Genomic DNA, 23,909 nt, shown 5'->3' with positions numbered 1-23,909 from the left:
CAGTCAATATCTACCCATTAACATCAACTTAACAGCTTTTTGTCTCATCAGAAGATTAATTTAAAAATCTGTTAGGGACACCTGGGCAGCTCAGTCTGTTAAGTGTCTGCCTCCAACTCAAGTCATGTGCCCAGGGTCTTGCATTGGGTTCCTTGCTCAGCGGGGAGCCTGCTTCTCCCTCTGCCTGCCTCTTCCCCAGCTTACGTGCATGCTCTCTCTTCTTTCTCTGACCAATAAAGAAATTAAACATTTTTTAAATAAATAAATAATAAAAATCTGTTAAGTAGGGAAGACCAATCCATTTTGAGCACCCTCAACATTTTGAAACCAACTCCTTTTAACTGGGGGAAAAAACACTCAAGTTTAAATAGTCTTTGAGAACATGACCATCACAGAAGTGGTAATCTACAGAATAAAGCCCACTTGATGTTGGGACTCAGAAAGTACATACTCTTGGGGCGCCTGGGTGGCACAGCAGTTAAGCATCTGCCTTCGGCCCAGGGCGTGATCCCGGTGTTATGGGATCAAGCCCCACATCAGGCTCTTCCGCTATGAGCCTGCTTCTTCCTCTCCCACTCCCCCTGCTTGTGTTCCCTCTCTCGCTGGCTGTCTCTATCTCTGTCGAATAAATAAATACAATCTTTAAAAAAAAAAAAAGAAAGTACATACTCTCTATCACTAAATTGCAGGAACTCAGTCATAAATTTGATTTAAAACATAAAAGTTTATTGTAAACAGAAGGGGGAATGAACCATGACCGACTATGGACTCTGGGAAACAAACTGAGGGCTTTGGCGGGGGGGGGGGGGGGGGGNATGGGATAGGCTGGTGATGGGTAGTAAGGAGGGCACGTATTGCATGGTGCACTGGGTGTTATACACAAGTAATGAATCATCGAACTTTACATCAAAAACCAGGGATGTACTGTATGGTGACTAACATAATATAATAAAAATTTTTAAAAAAACATAAAAGTTTAGGTTTTCCTTTCCTAGTTTTACACCTAAAAAGCTCAGGCTACCCCTTGAGGCCTCCAAACCCACAGAAGCTACTGTCCGTCTGGTAAGTTTCTTCCATGTCACCCAAGTGTCCAGTGAAAGCCATACCCCACGTTGTTATTTCTCTCCTCTGTCCCCAGTAACCAGCTTTAATAACAAGCTTCCCTTCCTTAGAGTCTACCCTGAAATGAATCCCAACAAAGCAAAGCCAGCCTGGCAGTTGTTCAAGTTGTACACTACTCAAGTCCACCATATCTAAGGGGGCACCAACAGCATCATTAGCATCTCTTTCAAAAAATAATACACTCTTTCAAAAACTGTGTATTTTTGTTACCACACTGATGGTTTAAAGAGGAGTAATTTGATTATTTATATTACAATTTTCCAGCATGTGGCAAGAAAGTGTCTTGTTCTAAAAATCAGTATAGTTCAATGATTTTCCATCAGATGGAAGCAAAATGTCTACAGAAGGGGTGCCTTTGTCTAATTTGCACAAAATGCCATATGGGCCAGCACCAGCCCTCAGAAAAGCTTCTCTCAAACATTTTAAACTTTCTATGGTCTTGGCTGTTCACTAAAGCGTCTGCTCTTGGTTTCATAAACTCTGTTTGCACTGTTTTAACTCTCCCCCTCCCTGCTGATCTGGGCTTTCTCTTTCAATAAGTTCAGCTATCAAACACATCCTCTCCTCAAAGCAAGCCCCTAAGTACTAACTGCATCCTCTTGTCCTATTTCTGTCACCTGATATTACTAAACACGTGTTAACAATAAAATGATAACCTTTTGTCCCAGATTAATTACCGCTAGGAAAGAGATATCCATTATAGACACATTCCTCAAATTTAACATCATTAACAAACATGTTGCTTGAACTTAAGTTTCATCAATATCTGAATAAATTCCTCACATTTTTTTAAAGATTTTATTTATTGGGAGAGAGAGAACATGTGTGAGCAGGGGAGGGACAGAGGGAGAAGGAGAGAAAGAATCTCAAGCAGACACTGTGCTGAGCACAGAGCCTGACACAGGGCTCACTCTCATGACCTTGAGATCATGACCTGAGCCAAAAATCAAGAGTCAGATGCTTAACCCACTGAGCCACCCAGAGGCCTCAGATTCCGCACATTTTTTTAAAAAGCAGAATTAAAGTAAGTTTCCATATGGAAACTTCATTCATTTTAATTGACTTTTTTCATTGGTAATATTTACCAAAAATTTAACACCAGCTATTTCCTTTGAGTGCCAGGGACCCAAGTCAAATGAAATAACAATAAAGAGTTACATAAACTCACCTTGACTCCCAGAAAACGAGTTTTACTGCCATTGGTGACAATTTTCCCTAGTTGACAGTCCAGGTGTGGAAACCTTAAAAATCAAAAGACAGAGGAAAACTTAGAAGAAAGGAGTCAGTTTTAGGAAAGCATAAACAGTTACTTCAGTGGTAATACTGCTTCTCCCTGAAAAAATAAAGTTAGTTCAGGAGTGCTCGAATCTATGCACAAACAAACTCTACCACAAACAAACTCTTCATAAGTGGGGTTGTTTCACAAACTCACAATTTTTCCGTTAACTGTGTCTGGGATTTCAGAGATACTTCAAATTATTTTCAGATTAATCCTCAATGAATACATGACTTCAATTTTCTTTCTTTCTTAATCCCTCAAGTAGTTAATGATCTGAAAACTGATTCTTAAATACACCATATAAATGAAGTATCTTAAGAACTTGAGACTTGGGGGCGCCTGGGTGGCACAGCGGTTGAGCGTCTGCCTTCAGCTCAGGGTGTGATCCTGGCGTTATGGGATCGAGCCCCACATCAGGCTCTTCCGCTATGAGCCTGCTTCTTCCTCTCCCACCTCCCCGTGCTTGTGTTCCCTCTCTCGCTGGCTGTCTCTATCTCTGTCGAATAAATAAAAAATAAAATCTTAAAAAAAAAAAAAAAAGAACTTGAGACTTGGCTCTTGTCAGGGGAAGAATACCTCTGATGCATGAATAATTATGTGTGTTTGGTAGGTCCTAATTTTCTTAAATGACACCAAATTTATACTGTTATGCTTCTTATTTTCTTCTTATTCAGAAAAAAATAGAGAGCTAGAGAACTATGCGTCTAACAATACTTTTTTAAGTGGCTCCATGCCCAGCACAGAGCCCACTGCAGGACTCGAACTCACAAGCCTGAGATCAAGACCCAAGCCGAGACCAAGAGTCAGATACCCAACCGATTTAGCCACACAGGCGCCCCATGAGTCCCACATTAACAATAGTAATATTAATTAAATCTATATTAAAACTGTATTTCAAAAAAAACCAGCAAACATTACTTTCCTCTCCAGCTTGTCCAGCAAGATTAGTTTTAGATGGTAGAAAAAACACAAATTTTCCTCCCAGATGCTACTGCAGTAGATGTCACAGAATGCCTGCTATTTTTAGGCTGAGTCATATAAAATTGGTGATATCCAACCATCGTTTACCTTAAAACCTGATAATTTCATCATTTTTCCAAGCCAAAAAAAAAAAATGATAGGACTGGAAAACAACTAAATCTTCAAAACTACCTATTGCTTAGCACATGCCATTTTCCTAAGCAGCATCGGTGGTTTGGGCATTAACAGTTTCCATTACAACCTAACATCCATGGTACCTGAAAGATAACAAGTGAATTGCCTCCAGCATTTGGAAGGGCCTGAGTGTATCTCCTAGATTGTTTTTTCCAAACCCAGTCTATTTACTGCCAACTCCCTCTCAGCTTCCTTCTTGCAACATTAAGAGTCTTTTCCCAGAGTACAAATGTGGCAGAGAGAACGCTGAGGGCTGGAAGGCAAAAGGTGATGGTAAGAATACAGATCTCTAAGAAGGGAAGGCCAAAGGGAAAGCATGTCAGAGTAAGTGAGGAGCAAGAGGCAGGGGGAGGAAAGCAGAAGGGCTGCCCACTCACTAATGCGGTACTTACATGGTGGTGGGCATCATGCAACACTGGGAAAATTAAACAGGTCCAAGTCCGGATGGAAAGAAGCGAAAGTTTACTTCTGTCTAACATATTCAGTAACCCATCTATCTTAGGAGCTACCACAGCCAGCACTCCCATGCCACCCCACCACTGCTGTGAACACTACCACCAGTACACCGCCATTACAGCCACCCCCACCACTATGGACGTAATGCAGGCATACACAACACTACTGGAACTACAAACTAACAGAAGAGAGGCCATGTGAATATCCTAGACACAAAAATTTACACTCTTTACATTTACCTATTTTCTTCTGAGTTGGAGTAGAAACAGTTTAAATGATTTTCCCTCCTACCAGAAGACCTGTTAAATGAGCAGCCTACATTAAGCTGCTTTGTTTTGTTTTGCTTTGTTGCAAGAACAAGCAGCCAACTGCAAAATAAACTTTTTGATATCTTTTTACTATCATTTATCTATTTCACATTCCCTATTTTTGAACATTAATGATCTGAAGAAAAGACGTAGTGTTAAAATCTGCATTCTGACTCCAGAGTCCCAGACGACATGCTAGGTGTAACCTATTGTTTTGTTTATATCCAATCAGAATTTCAAAACACGTAAGACCAGGAGAGGAAATGCATGGAGAGTAAATCCTGCCTTCAGAGGCACTCTTCACTGTTCTAGTACCAACTTTCCCTTTAAAACAGGAATATTATGCATCACTATAATGTTGAAGGTATATGTGTTAATGATGGCAATGGCTAAATGATAGCACTAATAGTAACAGAGAATGGAAATCATTATTATCATAATAGGTATGGCCAAAGATAAAGAGCTACTGCAAATATAATAGCCTGGAATTAATAGACCAGTTGAAATTGCACTGCCCATTGTGAAAGAGAGTTAGAAAATGACATGATGTTAATATAGTGATGGAATAAGAGTGGGAACATAGTTAAGGAGCTAGAGCTAAGATACGCGAAGACTATAATACACGTGTGGAAGCTACCAGGTAATAACTAAGCAAAGCCACTCTGCGAAGAGCCAGAGGCTGCATAAGAACCAACTGGTAAACCTCATACGGAGGAGCCCTAGGCCACCGGTAATTATCACTGAGATCAGAACAGCGTCTGCAGAACATCAGCAGGCAAAAAAAAAAAGGGAAGGTGACATAAAAAACAAGGGGAGCAGGTGTTACCTAATGTCTTAGAGTCCTATATAAAAAGACTATGTTTATAACTCAACACCAAAAAAAAAAGTAATAATAATCCAATTAAAAAATGGGCAGAAGACATGAATAGACATTTTTCCAAAGAAGACATAGAGATGGCTAAGAGACATGTAAAGATGCTTACTCATCAGGGAAGTGCAAAACAAAGCCACAATGAGATCCCCTCACACATGTCAGAATGGCTAAAATCAAAAAAACAAGAAACGAGTGTTGGTGAGGATGTGGAGAAAAAAGAACCCTCATGCACTGTTGGTGGGAATGCAAACTGGTGCAGCCACTGCGGATAACAGTATGGAGGTTCCCAAAAATTTTTAAAGAGAATTACTGTATGATCCAGTAACTCTATTACTGGATATTTACCCAAAGAAAATGGGAACACTAATTTGAAAAGACATATGCACCCTTGTATTTACTGCAGCATTATTTACAATAGCCAAGATATGGAAGCAACCTAAGGGTCCACTGATAGATGAATGGGTAAAGAATATGTGGTACACACACACACACACACACACACACACACACACACACCAGTGATTACTCAGCCATAAAAAAAGTAAAATCTTGCCATTTGCAACAACATGAATGGCACTAGAGGGTATAATGCTAAGTGAAATAAGTCAATCAGAGAAAGAAATACATGATTTCATTCACATGTGGAATTTAAGAAACAAGACAAATAAAAAATTAAGAAAAGAGACAAAAAAAAAAAAAACCCTAACTCTTAAATACAGAGAACAAACGGGTGGTTGCCAGAGGGAAGGCAGGTAGACAGATGGGTGAAACAGATGAAGGAGATTAAGAGTACATTCATCTTGATGAGTACTGAGAAATGTATAAATTGTTGAATCAATAAATTGTGCACCTGAAACTAATATAACACTATTAATTATACTTGAATAATAATTTCTAAAAAGAGAGGGAAAGCTAAATTTATTTACTTAATAAATTTATTTACTTAATAAATATCTTTTGAATTCATATAAAAGGACAAAATGAACAGAGAAATTGCAAGCAGCCGTATCTTCCCCACACAGATTGGTTCATTTCCGGAGTGAGCAAAAAACAGAAAACCTTAAAGCATAATTTTCAAATTCAGAAATTACATCAATTTGATCTTGGTTTTGAGCTACAGACAATATTTTCAACCAACAGGATATAAAGTCAGGGAGTTGGTGTGCATCTCTATCAGCAGACAACTGCTTATAAATTTGGCTTAGAGTCAGAATAGTATTCTTGGAAAACCAACTGTGCTCAATTTATAACTGATGTAACCAAGTGTTTATTACCGTAAAGTGCACAATGGAATACTACACAGCAATGAGAATGCTTGATCAAAACCACATTCGAAACCACAGAAGAACCCATGAAATAACATTAACGTTAACTAAGATATACCATCCGTTCCACCTATTCTAAGTATGAAAACAATCACAACGAAAGGCCTGGGAAAGTGAACCCTGGCACCCATGTGCAAAACCGAAACAGGTGCCTGCACAGTCATCACCGAGGGAATCTGGTAAACACAGGGATTCCAGAGCACCATGCTGATGCTTATTCCTGAATTTCAAAAAAAAAATTTTTTTTTTTGAAAGCTTCCCCTGGGTACTCTGGAGCATGGCCACACTGAAGTACCAGTGCTGGGGCAACAGATGGAAACTACCAGAGAAGCTGTGTGTCAATTCAAGAGCCTGGGCTAGACCCTGAGACACATTACGTATGCTAGTTCACTTACCTAATCTTCACACCACTCTCTAAAGGGATCTCAGTATCCCAGTTTTGCAAAGAGGTGACTGAGGGGCAGTCTGAAAGATCAAGTGACTAGCCCAAGATGCTCAAGTGACAAAGAACAAATGTCAACTCATGACTTCCTTAAGAGTTCTTTAGCGGGGTGGGGGAATGGGATGGACCAGTGATGGGTAGTAAGGAGGGCACGTATTGCATGGTGCACTGGGTGTTATACGCAACTAATGAAGCATCAAGCTTTACATCGGAAACCAGGGATGTATTGTATGGTGACTAATGTAATATAATAAAAAAAAATTTTTAAAAAAAAGAAGTACAGAACTTTAAAAAAAAAGAATTTTATAAAACTTCTACCATTTTGACGGGTGAAAATTGCATATCGTTATTTCCATTTCATTTACTGATAAAGTTGACCATTTTTTGGTTACAAAAAAAAATAATAATTCTTTAGTGGCACCCACTGCCTAATATGTAATGTATCCTAAACTCCTTCTCAGGTACCCTCCAAAAACATGTCCCCTGACTCTACTTCAACCACACCCCGCTCCTTCAGCCCCCCCTTCATATCCATGCTCTGGCTGAATCAACCTTTGAAGCAATTTCCTGGACAGTACTATTTTAATCCTCCCTGACTTTGCCTTTGCCCTTCATCTACCTCATGTTACAGGATGGAGCTCAACCTTCACCTCTTTGAAGCCCTTCCTGACCACCACTGGCCCCTACCCAGGGAGAACTGACCACTTCCTCTGATGGGCCCTATAGTAGTTAGAACAATAAAGACTTCACTTCTCTCCACTATTACATATCTTTTTTTTTAATTTTAATTTTTTTTTTTTGGATGTAAAGTTCGATGATTCATTAGTTGCGTATAACACCCAGTACACCATGCAATACGTGCCCTCCTTACTACCCCACCGGTCTATCCCATTCCCCCACCCCCCTCCCCTCTGAGGCCCTCAGTTTGTTTCTCATAGTCCATAGTCTCTCATGTTTCATTCCCCCTTCTGATTACCCCCCNTTATCCCTTTCTTCTCCTACCGATCTTCCTAGTTCTTTATTTTTTAAAGATTTTATTTATTTATTCAACAGAGATAGAGACAGCCAACGAGAGAGGGAACACAAGCAGGGGGAGTGGGAGAGGAAGAAGCAGGCTCATAGCGGAAGAGCCTGATGTGGGGCTCAATCCTACAACACCAGGATCACGCCCTGAGCTGAAGGCAGACGCTTAACCGCTGTGCCACCCAGGCGCCCCCCGATCTTCCTAGTTCTAATGTTCCATAGATGAGAGAAACCATATGATAATTGTCTTTCTCTGCTTGACTTATTTCACTTAGCATTATCTCCTCCAGTGCCGTCCATGTTGCAGCAAATGTTGAGAAATCATTCTTTTTGATAGCTGAGTAATATTCCATTGTATATACGGACCACAGCTTCTTAATCCAGTCATCTGTTGAAGGGCTCGGCTCCTTCCACGATTTAGCTATTGTGGACAATGCTGCTATGAACATTGGGGTGCAGATGGCCCTTCTCTTCACTACATCTGTATCTTTGGGGTAAATACCTAGTTCCACTATTACATATCTGCTCATAGATATGGGCTATATAGCTTTTGAGAATAGGTATCAGCAAATGTTTTAAGAATAAATACAGTGTTAGAGCCAAAACCAGAATTTGAACCTGGATCCAACTCAAAAGCAGTATACCACACTGTGTCTCTTGAACTTGATTTTATAAAAAAAACTCCATAACCATAAATACAGTAGCCACTTAGCCACGTGTTTCTACTGGACTAGCTTGGAATGTGGCTAGTCTGAACCGGAATGTGCTATATATAAGTTTAAAACACACACTTGACTTTGAAGATTCAGTATGACAAGAAGAATGTAAAATATTTCAACATGTTTAAATGATAATATTTTGGATATATTTGGTTAAATAAAATGTGTTTAAATTAATGTTTCTTTTTGTCTTGTTAATGTGGCTACTGGAAAAATGCAATACATAAGTGGCTCACATTACATTTCCATTGAACAGTGCTACTCTATGAGTACACTCTTCCTTGCTTACTAATTTCTCTTCCTTACTAATAAATCTGTTAAGATGATGCTAACTTTTCCTAGCGATTACAGAGCACGGGCATCCCAGACTGCACTGCAGTGTCACGTAGCACAGCCCTGCTGGAGACACAGAGTTTGCTCCTACATTACAAACTCACAGAATATTGTTTTCAGAGTTCTGTCAGCTCACTGGAGCTCTCCTTCTCCACCATCAACTGTTGGTTCTCCACACGTAACTCCGAAGGGCTGTAATCCTCCAATATAGTTATCTTATGAATTCTGAGGCAAAGGCCAGTAGAGAAAAGCAGGGCCAGAGCTAGGGGGAGGCAAAGCACTTGTCTCAGGCACATTTATTTATTTATTTTTAAGATTTTATTTATTTGTCAGAGAAAGAGAGTGTGTGTGCACGAGTGGGGGTGGGGCTCAGAGGAAGAAGCAGACTCCACACTAAGCAAGGAGCCTGACACGGGACTTGATTCCAGGACTCTGAGATCATGACCTGAGCCAAAGGCAGACGCTTAACCGACTGAGCTACCCAGGCATCCCTCATGTGCAAAACTGAAAGGGAACTGAAAAACTCAGGAATAGAGAAAAACTCAGGCATCAAGATAAATAATATTTAAATAACAGCATTGTCATGTAACTCACCTGCCATAAAATTCAGTAGTTTTAATTTATTCATAATGTTGTTTAACTATTGTCATTATCAAATTCCAGAACATTTTCATTACCCCCAAAGAAACCCCACCCCAATTAGCAGATACTCTACCATCCTCCCTATGTCCACCACTGGCAACCACTAATCTATTTTCTGTATAAATTTGCTTATTTAGACATTTGATATAAATGGAATCACACAGGATGTGGCCTTTTGGGTCTGTCTTCTGTCAGTTAAAACGTTTTCAAAGTTCACCCATGTTGTACTGTGAATCAATATTTTATTCCTTTTTATGGATGAATAATATTCATTCTAGTATATGAATACACCACATTTTGTTTATCCATTCATCAGTTATGGGTATTGGAATTGATTCCAGTTTGGAGCTATTAGGCATGTACATTGGTGTACATGTTTCTATGTGGATATAAATTTTCAATTATCTTGAGTATAAACTTAGGCATGGAATTTCTGGGTCATCTTGTAACTATGTAGATAATTTGAGAAACTAGCAACTGTTTTCCAGAGTGGCTGCACTATTTTATGGTCCCGCAATGTATAGGGCACCAATGTCTCCATATCTTTACCAACACTTGCTATTACCTGCATTTTTTTATGTTAGCCATGTTAGTGAGTGTGTAGTGGTATCTCATTGTGCTTTTGTTTTCTATCTTCCTAATAACCAATAATGTTGACTGCCTTTGCATATGCCTTGGCCATCAGTATGACTTCTTTGGAGAAATGTCATCTCAAGTCCTTTGCTCAATTTTTTAGTTGTTCATCTTTATATATTGAGTTGTAAACATTTTATTTATATTTCAAATATAAGTTCCTTTCGTGATATATGATTTGCAAAACTTTTCTCCCATTCTATGGGTTTTCTTTTCTCTAAAGCACAAAAGTTTTTAATTTTTATGAAACCCAATTTACATATTTTTTTTCTTTCATCACTTGTGCTTTTGAGGTCATATCTAAGAAACCATTGCCTAATCCAGGATCGTGAAGATTTACTCCTGTTTTCTTCTAAGAGTTTTTGTTTGTTTTAGTTCTTGCCTTTAGGTCAATGATCCATTTTGGATTAATTTTTATAAATAGTGCAAACCACCAACTCCATTCTTTTGCCTGTGGATGTCTAGTTATTCCAGCACCATTTGTTAAAAGGACTGTTCTACTAAATTGTCTTGTCACTCTTGTTGATAATCAATGATCATAAATGTAAGAGTTGGGGCGCCTGGGTGGCACAGCGGTTAAGCGCCTGCCTTCGGCTCAGGGCATGATCCCGGCGTTGTGGGATCGAGCCCCACATCAGGCTCCTCTGCTATGAGCCTGCTTCTTCCTCTCCCACTCCCCCTGTGTGTGTTCCCTCTCTCACTGGCTGACTCTATCTCTGTCGAATAAATAAAAATAAAATCTTTTTTAAAAATAAATAAATAAATAAATGTAAGAGTTTATTTCTGGACTCTCAATTCTATAACATGGATCCATAAGACTCTATTTACGCCAGTACTATACTATCTTCATCACTGTAGCTTTGTGGTAAATTTGAAACCAGGAAATGCTCGTCCTTCAACTTTATTCTGCCTTTTCAGGATTGCTCTGGCTCTTCTGAGTCCCTTGCATTTCCATACAAATTTCAGGATCAGCTTCTCAGTTTCTGCCCAAAAGGCAGCTGAAATTTAGATATGGACTGCACTGAATCTACATACCAATTTGGGGAGCAGTGCCATCTTGATAATATTGTCTTCCAATCCATGAAGAGGGGATGTATTTCCACTTATTCAGGTTTTTAATTTCTTTCAGTGATGTTTTATAGTTTTTGGTGTACAAGCTTTGAATGCCTTTTGTTAAATTTATTCCTAAGTATTATATTTTTGATGCTACTGTAAATGTAATTTTATTTCATTTTCAAATTATTTGTTGTAAATATATAAATTGATTTTTGTTTGTTGATCTTATATGCCGCAACCTTGCTGAACTTATTAGTTCTGTGTGTGTAGTCCTTATGATTTTCCACATATAAGATCATGTCATCTGCAAACTGAGATAGTTTTTCAGATTAGAAAGGAATGCCTTTTATTTCTTTTTCTTGCCAAATTGCCTTGGCTAGTACCTCTGATACAACACAGAATGAATGTGAAAAAATCAGGCATCTTCGTCTTTTCCTTATCATAGGGGGACTGCATTCAGTCTTTCACCATTAAGTATTATGTTAGTTACGGGGTTTTGGTAAATGCCCTTCAACAGCTCAAGGAAGTTTCCTTCTATTTCTAGTTTTGCAAGTGCTTTTATCATGAAGTGCTGTTGGAATATGTCAGGTGATTTCCTATGCCTATTGAGATGATTATGCAGTTTTTGTACTTTATTCTATTAATAAGGTGCATTACAGTGATTTTCATATGTTAAGCCAATCTTGCATTCCTCAGATAAACCCCACGTGGTCATGGTGTAGAAAACTTTCTCTATGTTGCTGGCTTCAGTTTGCTAGTATTTTGTTACAGATTTTTGCACCTATATTCGTAAGAAATATCAGTTTATACGGTTGACCTTTGAACAACATGAGTTTGAACTGTGTGGGTCCACTTATAGACAATTTTTTTCAATGAATAGAGTACTGTAAATGTATTTTACTTATGATTTTCATAACATTTTCTTTTCTCTAGCTCACTTTATTGTATATAACACATGTACATAATACATATAATGTACAAAATATGTGTTAGTTGACTATTATAAGGCTGCTAGTCAATGGTAAGCTATTAGTAGTTAAGTTTTGGGAGACTCAAAAGTTATGGATTTTCAACTGCATGGGAGGCTGGTGCCCTTCACCCCTGCATTGTTCCAGGGTCAGCTGTACTCTTCTTCTGATTGTTTTGTCTGGTTTTGTTACCAAAGTTACACTGGCCTCAAACAATGAGTTGGGAAATGGCCCTTCCTTTCCATTTTCTATAAGAGATTGTGCTATACTGTTGTTAAGGCTTCTTTACACATTGGGTAGAATTTACCAGTGGAGCCATTTGAGCCTGGTCTTTGCCTTGTGGGAATTTTTTTCATAATAGATCAAAGTTTCTATTTCTTCTTGAGTAGTTTGCTAGTCTATGTCTTCATAGGAATTTGTCCATTTCATCTAGGTTATCATAATTTGTTGACATAAAATTATTCATAATATGATCCTTTTTACTTCTCCAAGGTGGATAGTGATGTTCTTTTTATTCCTGATTTCAGTAATTCTCTTCTTTTTTTCTATTGGTCAGCCAGATAATGGCTTGTCAATTTTGTTGATTTTTTTTCAAGGGACTAATTTTTGGGTTCATTGATTTTTTTCCTACTATTTTCTATTCTCCATTTTATTTACTTCTGCTCTAGTCTTTATTATTTCCTCCCTTCTACTGTTTTGGGGTTTCATTTGCTCTTCTTTTTCTACTTCCTTAAGGTGAAAGGTCAAGTTATTGATTTGCGATCTCTCCTCTTTTGGTTTTTTTCCCCCAGTTTAAGTTACAATTGACAGATAGCATTGTGTACATTTAAGGTGTACAACATAATAACTTGACTTACATATATTGTGAATTGATTATCACAGTAAGTTAACATCCATTATCTCATGTAGATACAAAGGTTTTTTTCCTTCTGATAAGAACTCTTAAGATTTACTCTCTTAACTATTTTCACATATTATACAGCAGTGTTAACTACAGTCATCATATTGTACATCTGCAGTACTTATAACTGCAAGTTTGTACATTTTCACCATCATCCAGTCCCACCCACCACCACCACCCCACTGCCAATAACCACAAATCTAATCTCTTTTACTATGAGTTTCGGGTTTTGTTCATGGTTTTTTTGTTTGTTTTTAGGTTCCACATATATGTGAGATTATACAGTATTTGTCTTTCTCTGTCTGACTTATTTCATGCAGCATAATATCCTCGAGGTCCATCCACGTTATTGCAAATGGCAGGATGTCCTTCTTTTTAAGGCTGAATAATACTCCTGTGTGTCACAACTTCTTTATCCATTTATCCTGACTAATGGGCATTTAGGTTGTTTCCATGTCTTAGATACTATATATAATGATGCTATGAACATTGGGTTGCAGATATCTCTTCAAAATAGTGTTTTCATTTTCTTTGGAATTGTTTCCTTTGGATATATTCCCAGAAGTGGAATTGCTAGATCATATGGTAGTTCTATTTTTAATTTTGGAGGGAACCTCCATACTGTTTTCCATAATGGCTAGACCAACATACATTCCCACCAACAGTGCACATGTGTTCCCTTATCTCTACATTCTTGTATTTTTTTTTTGTCAGCCATTCTAACATACTTTTGTGATATTTCATTGTGGTTTTGATTTGCATTGCCCTAATGATTTGTTATGCTAAGCACCTTTTCATGTGTCTGTTGGCCATTTATATATCTTCTTCAGCAAAATGTTTATTCAGATCCTTCACCGATTTTTATTTATTTTTTTTAAAGATTTTATTTATTTATTCGACAGAGATAGAGACAGCCAGCGAGAGAGGGAACACAAGCAGGGGGAGTGGGAGAGGAAGAAGCAGGCTCACAGCAGAAGAGCCCGATGTGGGGCTCGATCCCAGAATGCCGGGATCACGCCCTGAGCCAAAGGCAGACGCTCAACCACTGTGCCACCCAGGCGCCCCCCTTCACCGATTTTTAAAATTGAATTATTTGCTTTTTCTATTGAGTTATATGAGTTCTTTGTATATTTTGGATATTAACCCCTTCTCAAATATATGGTTTGTAAATATTTTTTCCCATTCTATAGGTTGTCTTTTCATTTTGTTTTTTTTCTTTTGTTAATATAGGCATTCACAGCTATTAATTTCCCTCTAAGCACCGATTTAGTGCATCCCCTAAGTTTTAGTATGTTGGGTTTTTTTTCATTCACCTCAAAGTATGTTCTAACTTCCCTTATGATTTCTTCTTTGACCCACTGGCTATTTAAGAGTGTTAATTTCCACATTTTGTGAATTTCTGAATTTCCTTCTACCATCGATTTCTAATATCATTCCACTGTGATCAGATAACACTTTGTATGATTTCTATCCTTTTAAATTCATTGAAACTTGTTCTGTCACCTAATACATATTCTAATTCTAATTCTAATACAGTCTATTCTGAAGAATTTCTATATGCAATTAAGAACAATGTGTATTCTGCTATGGTTACACGTAGTGTTCTTTGGATGTCTGTTAGTTCTAGTTTGTTTATAATGTTGTTCAAATCTTCTACTCCTTGTTGAATTTCTGCCTAGTTTCCATCCATTATTCAAAATGGGATATTAATGTCTCCATCTGCTATTGTTGAATTTTCTATTTCTCCCTTCAATTCTGTCAGTTACTTCATGTATTTTGGAATCTGTTGTTATTTGCACATATCTTTGTAATTGTAATGTCTTCCTGATAAACTGACTTTTCTATCAATATGTAATGACTTTACCTCTTATAAAAATAGTTTACTTAAAGTCCATTTCTCCAATATTAGGATAGCCACTCCAGTTCTCTTTTGGTTACTGTTTACATGGTATAGCTTATTCTATCCTTTTACTTTCAAACTACTTGTGTTTAAATATAAAGCAGGTCTGTTATAGAGAGACTATAATTAGATCATGCTTATTTAATTCATTCTGCCAATCTCAGCCTTCTTATTGGAGTGTTTAGTCCATTTACACTTAACATAATAAGTGGTAAAATTTTAATCTGCCATTTTATTATGTTTTCTATATGTCTTATGCCTTTTTGTTCCTCTATTCCTCCATTACTGCCTTCTTTTAAGTTATTTTAGTATACCATTTTAAACTCCCTGTTGTTTCTTTTATTATATATTTTTTAGTTATCTTTTTAGTGGTTTATACTATCTTTTGTGTTTACCTATGTAGTTACATTTACTTATACTTTTTATTTCTTCTGTGAATTTGAGTTATTGTCGAAGTTTCTTTTTGTTACAACTAAAAAGATTCCCTTTCATATTTTTTGTAGGGCAGTCTGCTGGTGACAAATTATCTGGTTTTTCTGAGATATCTTAATTTTTTTTTGAAGGATAGTTTGGCTGCATATAGAATTTTTTTTTAAAGATTTTATTTATTTATTTGACAGAGAGAGAGGCAGCGAGAAAGGAAACACAAGCAGGGGGAGTGGGAGAAGGAAAGGCAGGCTTCCTGCTGAGCAGGGAGCCTGATGAGGGGCTCAATCTCAGAACGCTGGGATCATGACCTGAGCCTAGGGCAGACACGAAACCACCCAGGCACCCCTGGATATAGAATTCTTGATTGGCCTTTCAGCACTTTGAATATGTCATCTTACTACCTTCTGGCCTCCATGATTTCAGATGAAAAGCTAGCTGTTAATCTTATCGAGGATCCCTTGTACACAGTGATTCACTTCTCTCTTGCTACTTTCTTTTTTGGCTTTTGACTAGCTTGATTGTCTGAGTGTAGATCTCTGTGTTTATCCTACTTGGAATACACTGACATTCCTGGGTATGCAGATTAATGTTTTAAATTTATTTGGCAAGTTTTTGGCCATTGTTCTTCAAGTATTCTGTCTCTTTTTCTCTTCTCCTTCTGGGACTTCCATTAAGCAAAAAAAAAAAAAAAAAAGAAAAGAAACAAAAACCCATATAATTTCAATGGATTTACATTCAAGTTCACTAATTCTTAGTTCTACCAATTTCAGTCTGTTGTTGAGCCCATCTAGTCATTTTCTTCATTTCAGGCATTGTACTTTTCAACCCCAGAATTTCTGTTTTGTTCTCTTTTAATAAGTCCTCTCTTTACTGATATTCGCAAGACATCATTTTCATACTTTTCTTTAACTCTTTAGATATGAATTCCTTTCACTCTTTGAATACATTTATATTCACTGACTTAAAATGTTTGTCTAAAAAGTCCAATATCCAGACTTTCTCAGGGACACATTTGGCTTTTTTCCCTGTGTGTGGACTTCATTTTCTTGTTTTGTTGTACATGTTATGTGTTGAAAACTGGATTTTAAATAATATGGCAACTCTGATAATCAGATTCCATTCTTCACCAAAGGTTTATTGTTACTGCTTGTTTTTGTTAATGATAATGCTATTTGTCCATTTCCTGTACTAATTCTATAAAGTCTGTTTATCATATGCAGCTGCTTAAGTCTCTGCTCAGTTTGCTTTAGTGGTCAGCTGATAAATTTCTTTAAATGCTTTGAACCAATATGTTTCACAGCCTTCGCCGAGCAGTTCTGTGTATGTATTCTTGCAGGCTTTCTGAGCTCTAATACGCAGTTTACAACTCTGCCTTAGCCTTTTGTTCTTGTTTGTATAGAGCCTCAGCATCAGCCAGAAGTGACAGATTAGGGCTTTCTTGAGTCTTTCTTGGGCATATGTATAAACCTACACATGTACAGGGGCCTTCTAGATTCCAAAAGATATGTCAACATTTTTAAAATCCCATGGATATCTCCTATCCCAATTATTCCTTTTAAGTTTTTTAATCAACCTCTTGTCAACCTCAACTGGTGTAGTTGCCTCAGGCACCTGCAATGTTAAACAATTGCTGCTAATTGTTTTTAACAAATGCCCTAATGTTGTTCACAGAGAATGAGTTCTGAGTCAGGTAAAATAAAAACAAGCTCTGAGAATGGAGGTTTTCAATAGCTGCCAGACAAGTCCTGTAATTACAATTTTCTGAGAATAGGGCTTTTGAAGAGTTCAGAACCTGTTCTGTCCCCTCCACTAGTTTTTAGTTTTCAAGGCTACTGTGCCAGGAAGAGATAATAGGAGTAAGTTCAAATGCCACAAAGTTCACTGTTCGGAAAGTCAGTCTTTTTTCTTGAATAAATGCTCCTGGAATTGCTGCAACTCTTCGATTCAGTTCCAGATTTCTAAAATAGTTTATTTTGACAGTATTTGCCTCAGTGAAATTTTGTTCTCACTGCTATTTTGGAGATTTACAGAAGGTCCTTACTCTAACATTCCAGATGTGCTTCCAAGATAAAGATTTTTTTAAAAAATAAAAATACATGATGAATAAAATATCAAAATTTTAAATTAATATATGATCAGTAACAGTGCTGTACCATGCCCTACTGGAGACTGACACCAAAGAAAAAAATCAATAACACTGATCTTATATTTTTAAAAATCTGGTATTTTGCTCATCATGGATTTTTTGTACTAATTTTTTCTTTTTTAATTGCATTAAAATATCTTCTTACTGCTCAGTTTTTTGATACCCCTTTAAATTCTGCACTTGAGGAAAGCGTCTGACTAGCCTCTCCCTAGTTCCAACTTAGAGAAAAGTAATGTTCAGACATCTCTGCTTTAAAAAAAAAAAAAATTCTCCAAACTGAGATATTAGCTTTAATTCACTTTTATATTCCTTTACAATATGTAAGGCTGTTGTCAAATGATAACCCCAAAATCTAGCAGAAAATTTTCAGTGTAAAGGTTAGGGGTAGAGAACAAAGTAGTTATATTAAACTAACTTCTTAAATCTTCTAATAGAGGCGTATTAGCTCACTCAGTATAAAGCTCATTAGTAGTTGCCAGTTAAACTAAAACAACATGGATTTTTTTGTAAAGTAATACCTGTTGGAATCTGTAGAATTTATAAGTAATGTTTGGTATATCTGTCACACACATTTCCCAAGATATTAATGCAACACTAACAGAAAATGCATCAGGCTTACAAATATCAATTTCAACCACAGAATTCTTTTACATGATTTCAGTTCTCAAATTGGCATCCCCAGAAAATAACTGATAGAAATATAAAAATTAGGGACAAAAAACGTGTTTGGCTTAATATGTGGCAACACTTCCAACCTGAGAAGGCAATTATTTGTAGAAAAAGACTGCCAGTCTTGAGAAGCTACTGTGAGTGAGTAATTTCAAACAGCATAATATAAAATAATTAATTCTGGATGATTTGAGATTACTTCTCCTATACTAGCATTTAACAGAGATAGTGTTCATATTAGGTTTTTAGATTAGTACTCTGCAGCAATAGTCTGGTGAAGTGTGGAAATTTAACATCCCTATTAAGTGTTCATTATTTGCTTCTGCTGTTTTGTCATTTCTTGTAATCCATGGCTCTATACTCCATGCTTTTTCCACTGTGCTTTTGTAAAGCATTTAAAATCACTATCTCAATATTAGCCTATTCCTGGACAAATTTATTTCCCTCATTATGGTCTTTATAGAAGCTAATACACCATGTTGGCTTTTCATTTCTGAGGGTGTGTCAAAGTTCCCAAAGTCAGTCAATATCAGCCTGTCATTAATACTGGCTTAGCCCTAATCACATACACGACTGACTTACCTTTAATGACTGTGTGTACACAATGTGTGTTCTGGTTCCGAGCTATAGGGCAGCCACCTGGGCATACAGGAGCCTCATCAGCCAAAGAGCAATTTTTCCTCCTCAAAACCTAACACCAGATGCCTCTAGGCCACAGGGTTCTCTCCAGCTCAGTTCCACCTCAGAAGCTGCTCTAGGTTCTCAGCATTTCCACATTCCCTAAGAAAGAGCAGTGGGGTTCCCACTGTCCACATCCTTATTCAGCGCAGTTCTATCTGTTCCCAGGGGACTGCAGGGAACCTAGGCAGAAATGCAACTTTCCTGCTGGCCCCCTTTCCTACAAAAAGCCAATGGGAACCATCAATGAAGACAGACAACCTCCCTCCAACTCCCAGTTCATGTAATGGCGTCAACTGGATTCCGTGTCCCCGAGAGGCCCTAAGTTGCAACCAATCCAAGCCACCACACCACTCAGGGTCCCCAGAGCAACACTACCACTCGCCTGACACAGCCTTAGGTTGCTGATGAGTGTCCAAGAGTAGGCCCGAGAAACCACCGCAGCATAATGATAGAGGTGGGCTGCCGTTGTGGGGAGGCACCGGCCATCAGCAGTAGGGTCCCCCACAACTGCCTGCAGCACCAGACCTCCCTGCTGCTCCTCCCATGTGCCAGTGGAGCTTTGGTCTGAGGGCCCTACACTAGCTGCTCCCCAATGAGCAAAATGCTCCTCCCCAGATGGCCATATGGCTCATTCTCCCATCTCCACTAGGGCTCCACTCAACATCCCCTCTGAGATGCTTTCCCTGACCACCCTCCCTGACACAGAAATTTCCTGCCCTATATGCCTTCTATGATTTACTTTTCTCTGTAGCACTATCCCTATCTGATATACTGAACATTTATTTACATTTATCCGTTACACTGTAAGTTCCTCAGGGGCACCGTTTTCGTCTGCTCTGTTCACTGCTGTAATACCTAATGCCTAGAACAGCACCTGGCACATACAGACACACTAGGGCATGTGGTGGATGCTGTGAGAGAAAGACAAAGTTGGACACTAAGGGCGCTAAAGACAGATTTTATTCAGTATAGACTGTAAAGGGGGAAAGAGACTTCAGTACAGAACTGAGCTTACCTTCCATCATGCAGAGGTGACTGGGTATTTTAAAAGAAGAATAGGGGAATTAAGGAGAGGGAACAAGCAGGACATAAGAGCAGAGTCAAGGAGGCTGGCTGCTCAGTTTCAAGGCAATTAGGCCATCTGTGTCTGCTAACTGGCACTTGTCAAGGTTAGGCTCCCACAGAGACTGGGAGACAGAGGCCCTATCCTCCCTAATGATTACAGTTCAAAGGAACGGCTTTCCGGTCTTTGAGAAAGACACTCCTGAATTGTAGGAGATTACATCTACGTCTCAAAGGGGCAGAGAAAGGATGATGATTGTGTTTTTCTAATAAATACTCAATGAAAGGGAAGTTAGGGGCCCACAGTCAAGTGTTGGCTGGTACAAAGGGTAAATTCTTTTGGCAGCCTTGGACTTTTCCAAACAGGAACTCAAGGGGGGCTGGGTCAACCCAGGGATATGCCTTAGGCTGCTAGAACCCACGTTCGAGTTTTTCAAGTGTCCTAGTGTGTGTATTGGGGTGGGGGGGGGTGTGCTAAAAGCTGCAGTTCTTACAGGCCAAGACTGAAGTCAACAGGAGTCCTTGAAGAAGCCTCACTAAAGTTTGGTCAAGGAGAGAGTCTTTGTGTGGGGGGAGTGGAGAATGGATGGACGGGGTATAAGGGTTGGTGGGAAAGGGATCAAGATGAATTCAGATAGGAAGTAGAAATCATGTCAGAGAAAAAGCGACAATCCTCCCCTCTTCTCAACAAGTCCCTTTCAAACATTCTGGCAATGGACACAATCAGGCTGCTAACTGGGCAAGTCAACAGTTCAGGCGAGTCCCTCCCGACATGCACTTATTTCCCACAGAATATTTTCCAGCCCTGAGTTTGCTCACTGTTTAAAATTCATATTAGAGACGGATCCTAAGGACTTTACAATAAGATCTCCTAATGGGGCTGATGTTATCTGTTCCTATTAACTTTTTATTAATGAAGCCTCTTTTGGTAGTTAATTTCTTCTTCTTTGCCTCTGAGATGTGGAAAGGCTTTAACCCACTTTCCTCCCTTCCCCACCCCCGTCTCAGCTTTTCTCCACCTCCAACTCACACCCGGATCCAAAAAAGTCTCATTTGTGCAAAATCACAAGGCAAAGAGTTAGTTCTCCAGGTAACCAGCTGAGTTGCTCCTCCCAGCCCTAGGTTATAGCACTTCGCTCTTTTTCAGCAGGTCAGTTACAACATTGGCCAGATTTCAGCTTTTGTCTTTTTATAAGACTGTAGATGTTAAAATAAGAAAAAGCATTTTTATAAGTCAATTTAACATTCAAACATAATTGAGAGCCAGAACAGATCCTGAGTTTGCAGAGCCTTACATTTGTACGATGGGAGGTAGGGAGGTGGGAAGAGCGTCGTCCTTATTTAAAAAGCATCCAAAATGCAAATATAACATTAGGTATGACCATGTGAATACATGGCTGGTGGCCTTCCCAGGGGGCTCAGGAGAAGCCTGCATGAGGGGCCCTGAAGCTTAAGATTCATTAGCTTCCCAGTAAATCCGCCTCTGCTGGGAGAAATAAAAGACTACAGCGGTTTATACCGCAGCATTAAAATCTCTAGAAAACCGCTAAGCATAACAGTGTTCTATTACATCAATCCTCTAGACGCTATTCTTATCTCCCTTTCACAAACCTCCATCCCTGCCGTTCCCACTAATTTGGCAGCAGCAATTCATTATAAAAGTACATGTGCCGAGCTGGGGTTGTGCATCCTTCCCCTGTTTGGGCTCTAGCAATCTAGTACTGTGTCAATTATGTAATAGCCAAAACAGGGAGTTTACCAGAGTAGGAAAAGCATAGTCGTAGTTCTTACATAAGCCTTCATAAACCATCCATAAGAGCTGAATATTTGGAATTACATAAGGTAGACAGAAAACACCAAGTCAGCAGCCAGGTCTATTTCCAACCTTAAAAACAATAAAAAGCTTTCTGCACTTCATTTACTAGTCTACAATGAGTTTTTACTTAGATTTTTTCATAAGACTTGATTATCTTTTCATGCACACAGAAGGAATACCCTACAGCACTCCTCAACTTCACTCTTATCTCAGCGCAAAGAAATGTCCCACTTAGGATTTCTCTATGTAGTTTACATGGAATTGCGGGTCCCCGATTAACAACAACAATTTCTGCAGGTTTAAAAAATCGTCGAGGCAGATCTCCGGATACAACGCAAAAGTGTGCATGCTATAATTCCTCCACACATCTTTCCAATACCATTTTTCTCTCCCCCAATTTTCACCACTTATCTTTTTTTTTTTACTTACCTTACACCCCTGTAGCCACACGTTCAGCTACGAAGTGACAAATTAAAAGAAACAGTGCTACCTGGTAGGTCTCAGCCCTGGTTGCACAAAAGAATCACCAAGAGAGCTTTTAACATTACATATGCCTCAGCATTACCCCCAAACCATAATATATAAATTGAAAACAGAAAGGAATACTGAGGTGGGGGGCACACGAGGGGGTGCCTAGACATCAGAATTTCTGACATTTTCTACTTTGTCTTCTTACCTGAAAAAAAAATAACCATAAATACAAGTAGAGGTTTTATTGAGGGGGAATCTTTAATAACTCAGCTCGTAATTACTAAATTCCATCAGATATAAAAAAAATCATTCAATAGTTTGAAAGCCATAAAGGGTATCTGTGGGATTTTTTTTTTTTAGTTCTATCAAACAGTAGTCAAAAACTCTCACCAAGTTTCTTAATAGCCGTCACAGAATCTATTTTATTTTTTAATGTTTTGCAGTTCTGTCTCATAAGTTCAGAGAAAGGGCCCTGTATTATCTTAAAGGGTACCTCAAGCTAAGACCGTGCTTCTCTTCAAGTAAAGTTTGGTTTGAAGATACAGTTCTGACTCTCTTCAACCCTTCTCCTCAGATGCTCTGGTAATCACTTTTATAACTTTACCAATGAGCAAATATTTTTTAAAGCACTTATATAACAGAGAGTACAGGCGCCTCTGGTACCCTGCCAAGAGTACTTCTTTCCATGTTTGTATTTAAAATAGAATGGTAGTAACATCACTTGTGTGCCTGAAATTCCTTCTGTGCACAGGCTCAGAATGAAAAAAAATGGATGTAGCAAACCGCTTCACTGCTTTCCCATCATAAAGCTCAAAGGAAATAACACATTCATACTAAATTAAGACGAAGACCAGAACAAATTATCCAAAGCTGGAGGTGGGGGGAAGGACTGGACTCAACTAACCTACCACCCTTGAAACAGAGGATGTTTAACCTGGCAGCAGCGAAGGCGCCAAAAGAGCTGCAACACCTCAGCCCAAGCAGGTGATGTGGGCAGGAAAGAATAAGTGCTATGAAGACCAAGGAGCCAAATAAATACTGCGCTGCCCTGAGCCCGGCTGCAATCACTCCCCAACTCCGTGCACCTGCCTGCGAGCGGGTTCCAAAAGGCAGGCTTTCGGAACCCAGCCCGACCCTGCCGGACCGCGCAGAAGAGGATTCGCTTACCTGGGTGGGAAAGAGCCAAGAAAGATGTCCAAGAAGCCACCACTGCCCTAAGTGAGACTCTCATCCCGGACCAGGTTCCCACACGCTTCCTCCTCCTCTTCCTCCTCCTCCTCCAGCTCGAGTTTTCTATTTACCCGCAGGTCTGGACTCCGCTGACCCGCCACGGAGGTCCGCAAAGGGGGCGCCCGACAAACTTGCCAAGAGAAGGCAGCGGAGGTGGCGCAGCCAGGGACGCCCCCGCACCTGCGGCGCGCTCGCCAGCACCGTCACCTCGGCCGCCCACGCCCGCCGCCGAGCCGCCAACGCCGGCTCCGCGCCCCCGCACTCACCTC

At 39.1% G+C, this 23,909-nt stretch overlaps 1 protein-coding gene across 1 annotated transcript in view; it reads right to left on the bottom strand.

Annotated features, from left to right (window-relative positions):
- The window catches only part of MTUS2 (microtubule associated scaffold protein 2), a 640,692-nt gene that overhangs the window by 548,326 nt on the left and 68,457 nt on the right, over positions 1-23,909 (bottom strand). The window contains exon 4 of the mRNA XM_034665023.1: positions 2,291-2,363. The gene's annotated coding sequence lies outside the window, so the exon portion shown is untranslated. The remainder of the gene's footprint in view (positions 1-2,290; positions 2,364-23,909) is intronic.

The sequence above is a fragment of the Ailuropoda melanoleuca genome, chromosome 7 (assembly GCF_002007445.2).
Source record: "Ailuropoda melanoleuca isolate Jingjing chromosome 7, ASM200744v2, whole genome shotgun sequence".
Taxonomy (NCBI): Eukaryota; Metazoa; Chordata; class Mammalia; order Carnivora; family Ursidae; genus Ailuropoda; species Ailuropoda melanoleuca.
Note: the sequence above shows the minus strand (reverse complement) of the source record. Positions and strands in the feature narration are given on the sequence as shown.